This window comes from Ovis canadensis, chromosome 24, assembly GCF_042477335.2.
Source record: "Ovis canadensis isolate MfBH-ARS-UI-01 breed Bighorn chromosome 24, ARS-UI_OviCan_v2, whole genome shotgun sequence".
Lineage (NCBI taxonomy): Eukaryota > Metazoa > Chordata > Mammalia > Artiodactyla > Bovidae > Ovis > Ovis canadensis.
The window spans coordinates 43,248,379-43,255,993 of NC_091268.1; positions in this window are offsets into that span (position 1 = coordinate 43,248,379).

The following is a 7,615-nucleotide window of genomic DNA, read 5'->3' on the forward strand; positions in this document are numbered from 1 at the left end:
CCTATGTCGATCAGTCCTTAGACGTGGGCTGCCTGATGTGAGGATGTGACCTTGCGCGAGGTGGCTTTCCTCAGTGAGGCTCTTTTAAACTGTGGCTGAGGCTTATCTGTGAAAATCACTCTGAGGTAACATGTGCTTCGTTCCTGAAAGAGGATCTTCATTTCCTTTGGGGGATCCCAGCGTCCACCATGAATTTACGGAATAGTGTGTTGATATGGAGCTGGGCAGGCTTCCCAGGTGGCGCTAGTGGTAAAGAACCTACCTGTCAACCTGCAGGAGACATAAGAGACATGGGTTCGATCCCTGGGTCAGGAAGATCCCCTGGAGAAGGGCGTGGTAACCAACTCCAGTATTCTTGCCTGGAGAATCCCATGGACAGAGGAGCCTGCCGAACTACAGTCCATGGGGTCACAAAGAGCTGGACATAACTGAAGCGACTTAGCATGCACATATGAAGTTTGGCAACAATGGGATAAGAAGATACTAGAAGAAGCAGTGGGAAAGAAGGCAGGAAACAGTGTCTTGTTTAGGGGGGGACTGGTTCTGTCCTCTTCTGACTTCACCCACAGTCCAGGCCTGCAGTTTTCTTAAATGTTCTGTTCTGAGGCACCTGTGCTCAAAAGCCTTTGGTATGTTTGGGACTCCAGGTCTGTATCGCATCTGGCCTCCACTTGAAGGCACTCTCTTGGGTGTGCTGTTTCATCCTGGAACCACCACCGGGGGACATTACAGACACCCTTGGCTTGCAGGACCCAGGCTGAAGATGAAACACTGCCTCTCCTCATCTTGCTTCTGAAAAAAAGAAAAAAGAAATGAAATATATTTTATGGGATTATCCTTTTGGATACAAATGACACAGAGCCATGATGTGACAGTTGGATCTCCCTCAAGAAAGAACGTGCCCTTTGAGACTTCCCTGGTGGTCCAGTGGCTAAGATGTGCTTAGGGGGCCCTGGTTTGATCCCTGACCAGGGAATTAGATCCCAGTTGCCACACTAAGGATCCCACATGTTGCAACAGAAATCAAAGATCCTGCATGCCGTAGCTAAGAACTGGTGCAGTCAAATAAATATTAAAAAAAGAAATGTGTCTTTTAGCTGCCAGCTGTACAGGTAGCTGGCAGCCTTCAGCTCCTTGCATCTCATGATTTGCCTCAGCCTTCACACTGGGTCCAGTGTCTGACTGGGCAGCCCCAGACCATGACTATGTATGCAGGGATACTAAGGCCTGGGTATTTTTGCCAAATCTGATTCCTCTATGGGCTGTCTTTGCTCCCTCTCAAGAAAGTGAAAGGCTAACCCACAGAATGGAAGGGAATATTTGCAGATTTTATGTCTGACAAGTGACTTGTCTGCAGAACACGTAAAGAACTCTTGCCATGGAATCGTAATAAAAGCAAACGAGCCAATTAAAAAATGGACAAAAGATCTGAACAGACTTCTCCAAGGAAGAAATACAAATGGTCAAAGGGCATATGAAAAGATGTTCACCATCACTAGCCATCAAAGATTTGCAAATCGAAAGCATAGTGAGATACCACTTCATATCCATGAGTGTTGAGGATGTAGAGAAAGTGGGAACCTCAGGGTGTGGGTGGCAGTGTGAAATGGTGCAGCCACAGCAAAAACAGCCTGGCAGGTCCTGCCATGACTAAACACTGAGTCACCATATGACCCAGCAGTTCCACTCCCAGGTTCATCCCCAAGAGAAATGAAAACATATGTCTACACAAAAACTTGCACACAAATGGTCACAGCAGCACTAGTCACAACAGCCAAAAGGTGGAAACAACCCAAATGTCTGTCAAAGACCCAGGTGGGAAGCCCAGAATGGGGGAGCAGCTCCAAGTGGCTACCTTCTGAGTGCTTCCCAACATTAGGAAGAGAGAAAATGGAAATGGGAAAGTTCTTACTTGAACATTTCTGCTGTGCGTAGGTTTTGGATTTGTTGGATGTTTAAAGTCCCTTCTTTGAAGCTTTGGGTACTTGAATGAGTTCTCTGAGGCATCCTTTTTCTCAGCCACTAGGTGTGGAGCAAACACACCTCTTCCAGAAAATTTTCTCCAAAAAATTTCCTCCTTAAATCGAATTGCCAACATTTTTGTACCTTTGATGGGGCAAGGAGTTAAGACTTTTTCAGAGACCTGATAAATTCTGCATTTGGTCTAATCCAGGGTTTTTCAACCTCAGAATCACAAACACTTTGGTTGGATAATTTTTCACTGTGGATTCTATCCTATCCTCTGTATGATGTTTAGCAGCATCCTTGGCACCGGCTTGGTGGTTAACACCCTCCCCTTCCCCAGTTGGCAAGCCAAACCATCTCCAGACATTTTTCACTGCCGCATATCCCCTGGGGGTGTTGATGGCAAAATCGCTCCAGGTTAAGAACCACTGACCCCGCCCCCTTGCCACTCAAAGTGTGGACCATGGCCCATTAGCATAAGCATCATCTGAGACTTGCTAGAAATGTAAATTACCAGGTTCCACCCTAGACATGCTGAATCAGACTCTGCACTTGAACAAGATGTGTGATTTGTGTACTCATTAAAATGAGAAGCCCAGTTTAGTACATTACAGTATGTGGGATATTTCTTCCCCTATGAGGGATCGAACCCATACCCCCTGCAGTGGAAGCACAGAGTCTTAACTACTGGACCACCAGGGAAGTCCTGAAAAAGACAAAGGTACCAAGGCCATGGCCTGGCCTTACTGGCACCATATTCTCTTGCCTTAGTCCTTCACTTGTGGCTTGTGTTAGAATCTCCACAACCTTTCTCAAACTGCATGGGCCCAAGCCCCAGATTTTCTGATTCTGTGGGTTCAGATCGGCCATCCAGGGTCTATGAATTTTGAAACACCTCTCCCGGTGATGTGCTGTCAGTTAAGATCCCCTGGGCTCCCTTTACTGGATGCTGAGTTCCTTCCTTCCAAATCAGTTATTCAAGTTGCAGAATCTCTTGAGATAGGGACTTCCTTAGTGGTCCAATGGTTAAGACTTGTGCTTCCAATGCAGGGGCGTGGGTTTGATCCCTGGTCCAGGAACTAAGATCCTACATGCCGTGCGGCATGGCCAAAAAATGTCTCTTGAGATAGAATAATTGGCTGCCAAATAAGCCCTGGCCACATTTCAGAAGCAGAGGGGAAATAGGACCATGCTTGGATTCAGGAGTGGATTCTTCTCAGGCCTCCAGACCTGGGGCATGTGGTCTCTGGAAGTGGCCAGTTGCCGAATCCCCTTCTCCTGCCCAGAGGACCCAGGGAGTGGCTCGTTCTGCCATCACACCCTGCATTGCACACACCCCGGCGGAAACTCTGGCCACCAAACTCAGGCATAGTGTTCCTTCCAAGAATACCCAGGCTTTCTCAATTTCTTCTGTGTCCTCAGACAAGAATGGCTGGAAAAAGTGACAGGGCAGGCTTTCTTGGAAAGCAGTCTGGCCTGCATCAGCATTAATGAGTAAAATGTGTCCTTGTGTGGCTATTCCCCAACAGACAGCACATTCCTAAGCTATTTTAACTCATCGGTTCAGAAAGTCTAGAGTCCCCGTCTTTAGTCCAGGATCCTTTTTCCCCTAGAGAATCAGACCGAGACATCATTGACTAAAGGGTTCGATTAGTCTCAGAGAATATCTCCCTTCATGTTGTTTGGTCACTAAGTTGTGTCCAACTCTTTGCAACACCATGGACTGCAGCACTCCAGGCTCCCTTGTTCTTCACTATCTTGCAGAGTTTGCTCACATTCATGTCCGTTGAGTTGGTGATGCTATCTAACCATCTCATCCTCTGCCACCCCCTTCTCCTTTGGCCTTCGATCTTTCCCAGCATCAAGGTCTTTTCCAGTGAGTCAGCTCTTAGCATCAGGAGGCCGAGGTATTGGAGCTTCAGTCCTTCCAATGAATATTCAGCGTTGATTTACTTTAAGACTGACTGAATATCCCCTATCACCTATCTATCTATATATCTCTTATCATCATCTAGATACAGATCGATAGTTGTAGAAATTTTTATACTACAAAGTGGTAAAAAAAATTCAACTGAGGAAATGTTAAACATCTTATTGGCTATAATTAATGATTCATGAATTGGGCAGCATCCCACCTGGTAGATAGAAAGGAGCTCCCCCCACCTCAAAAAAAAAAGGAGCTCCCAGGAGCTGTACAAAATAGAAGACTTCCCGGTAGAAGGAACAGGGTAAGGAAGTTAAACTAGCAAAGAGTGGATTGGTTGTCACAAGGTCAGCTTTCTTTAGGGGAGAGTAAGAGTCCTTACTACTGCTGATCAGGTAAGTCCTCGTTGACTGATTTAAAACTCCATTTCCAGGAGAGGCCAAAACTAGAAGTAGGTCTCAATTAGGTGACATGGGGCTTAGCCTAAGTGGCTTCATTTTGGATCTGTTGTCTTGTCTTGTTTTTAGCAGAAGTAATATAACCTTGATTTAGAAAGTTTGGAACATGATACAATTTTTAAAAACCTGTCAAAGTGTAGTGGCCAGAATCTTCTTGGAGCTGTCAAAGTTACATAGAAAAGGCCAAGAATAGGCTGCCTTTTAGAACATAAGAAAACTTGACTATCTTTTTTTTTTTAAGGCTCATTTTATTTTTTGAATTTTTTGGCCATGTTGCACAGCATGTAGGATCCTAGTTCCCCACCAGGAGTTGAACCCGTGCCGCCTGCATTGGAAACAGAGTCTTAACCACTGGGCCACCAGGCAAGTCCCTCAACTATCTTTGTAATGCTTCTCAGAGCCGTAGAAGTGGACCATCCAACACTTCAGGCCCTGTCCAAAAGAATACACTTTTCCTAGTCAACTGGAAAAATCGTCCTACAAATTTAGTTATTTTCCTTCACAAATAAACATGCAATTGACTAGTTTCAATGTGATAAACACCTGACTTGAAGCTAAAGAGTCACTAATTTTAGCTAGCTAATCATCCCCACTTTTGTCTCAAGTTCATGAGATCTTTGTTTCTTATCACTGATCGACAATGTCATTTGTATTGTATTTTCTATTCAATTAAATATTTAAATAATGACATCAGTTGCTATTCTGAAACTGAAGGCAACTGGTGATGCTGAAATGGAACTCTTGGCAGCTATATAGCAACCTCAGGAATTAGCCTGAAATCATCCAGAGTCAGCTGAGAGATACAAGTGCAAATTCAGTCTTTGAAAGTTGCATTCAGTCTGTCAGAATACCGTGTATGAAACATACAAAAGTGTAGTCTAAGACTTGAAATTAGCAAAATTGTGGACTGTCTGTGTGTGTGTGTGTATATATATATATATATACATATATATATATGACATAGCCTTTCCCTGTAGCACAGTATCTTCAAAATTCTTCCCTTCAATCTCCTGAAAACTCAGAACCTTATTCTCCTGTCATTATAACAACCCCTGCCTTGTGGTGAATAGGGTCTTTACCTAGAAAGGCAGAATTGGTGAAGATATTTAGTATTTCTTTTGAAGTTCCATCTGGGGCTTGCATCTTATTTGGGGGCACTTCTCTTGACATCTTGACCTATGCAACACTTGCCAGTCAGGCCTATAATGGCCCAAGAGTGATCATCCGGGTGATCTTAGTGAATAAATATGGTAATTAAATTCTAACCAAAGTTTGGCATCCACATATAAAAATAAGACAAGTATTTAGAATAGATAAATCCTGCATGAAAAAAGAGGATGAGAACGTTTGCCTCTGATTAATCATCCCAAGAGAGGCAGCAGAATTCTTGCAGGAGAAGGGAATAAAGAGTGCTGGCCTGTGCTCGAAAGGGGCACCAGACTGCAGTCCAAATTGAGAGCCTGTTAAGTCCAGGTGCTGAGGCTTGCTCATCTGGAATCTATTTGAGATCACCCATTTTCAGTCTACTCAACTGCAGTAGGTAGGTACCTTGGTTGTGAGCAGTAGAAACTCAAAATAGCTTAAGCCTGAAGATGGATTTATTTTAAGGAACAATGGACCCTTGGAGTCAATGGCTGTCTTGGAACGTGGGTCTCTTGGAACCCAAGAGCAAGACTGCAACTGGGACTCAGAAACTATATGAGATCACAAACACCACCAGCCTCTCTGTCTTGTTTCTGTGCCTCTCTGGGTGTCACTCTTTTTTCTCAGCAATGCAGCTGCCTCTAATCAGTCCTCCAGTTCACGTGATCTGAAACATGATTGTAGATAGCACCTAAGTTTTATATTTTCACAGCCTCAGACACCAAAAGGAGTCTGCTTCAACTCTCTTTCAGTCTCTGGTCCAAAAATTCTGGGAGGAAGCCCTCATTGGATCAGCTTGGGGCAGGTGCCTTCCCCTCCCTTGAGTCAATTAGCTGTGGGCAGAGGACAAGGTCACATGAAAACCTGGCAGCCTGGAAGCAGGAAGCAAGAGCAGGTAGCGCCAGCCATTCATTCCCATGGGGTATCCACTGAGCCAGCTATCCCACCATTTTGATGTGTTCTTTTGTATTCATTAAATCTATGTTTGCGTCTGGAGAAATACTGCATGGTCATGGATTGGAAAACTCATGGATTTATTCTCCCCAGATTGATTTCTAGGTTATATATATCCTTATCAAAATCTCAACCTTTTTTTTTGTTTTTTTTTTTGTTTTATATTTTGATTTTTATTTATTTTGTAAAGGTTATTTATGTATAATTATTAATGATTATATTCTTCTGTTTTTAACTTCTCTTTTTTCCCAAAACAAACAACTTTTTATTGAAGTGTATTTGATTTACAATGCTGTGTTGGTTTCAGGTGTATAGCAAAGTGAGTCAGTTATAAATGTGTGTTTGTATGTGTCTGTATGCATGCACATAGTCACGCAGTCATGTCTGATTTTTATGACCCCGTGGACTGTAGCCCGCCAGGCTCCTCTGTCCATGGGGATTCTCCAGGCAAGAATACTGGAGTGGGTTTCCATGCCCTCCTCCAGAGGATCTTCCTGACTCAGGGATCACACTAGCATCTCTTAAGTCTCCTGTATCGGCAGGGCAGGTTCTTTACCACTAGTGTCACCTGGGAAGCCCATATATATCTTTCCAATTATTTTCCAAAATAGGTTATTATAAGATTTGAATATAGCTTCCTGTGCTATACAGTAGGTCCTCATTGGTTATCTATTTTATATATAATAGTATGTATCTGTTAATCCCAAAGTCCGAATTTATCCCTCTCCCTCTCCATTTCTCCTTTGGTAAGAAGCCCTTTAGTTTGTTTTCTGTGTCTGTGAGTCTATCAACATGTTTTTTAAATAGAACTTGACAAGCTAATTCTAAGTTTATATGAAAATATAAAGGGCCAAGAAGAGTCAAGATAGCAGCCAGTTCTGGAAGCTCTGGGGTATGAAATGACCCTCTTCTTATTCACTGAAGATGTGACTTACAAAAAATGTCAGAAATAAAGGAAAACCTGCAGAATACCACCCACAGTTTTCACTCAATAAAGGAAGGGAAGGTCACAAGCAAGCTAGAGCCCCCCAGGCACAAGCTTATGCACAGGCACTCAGGAAGGAAGATCCAGGGGGAAAAGAGAACTGAGTAAATTACAGGTAAGAACTGTGGTGAGCTGCACTGTGGCTCCTGTCTTCCTTCTGTCCTCTGACTCTCATGAGGGAGTCTC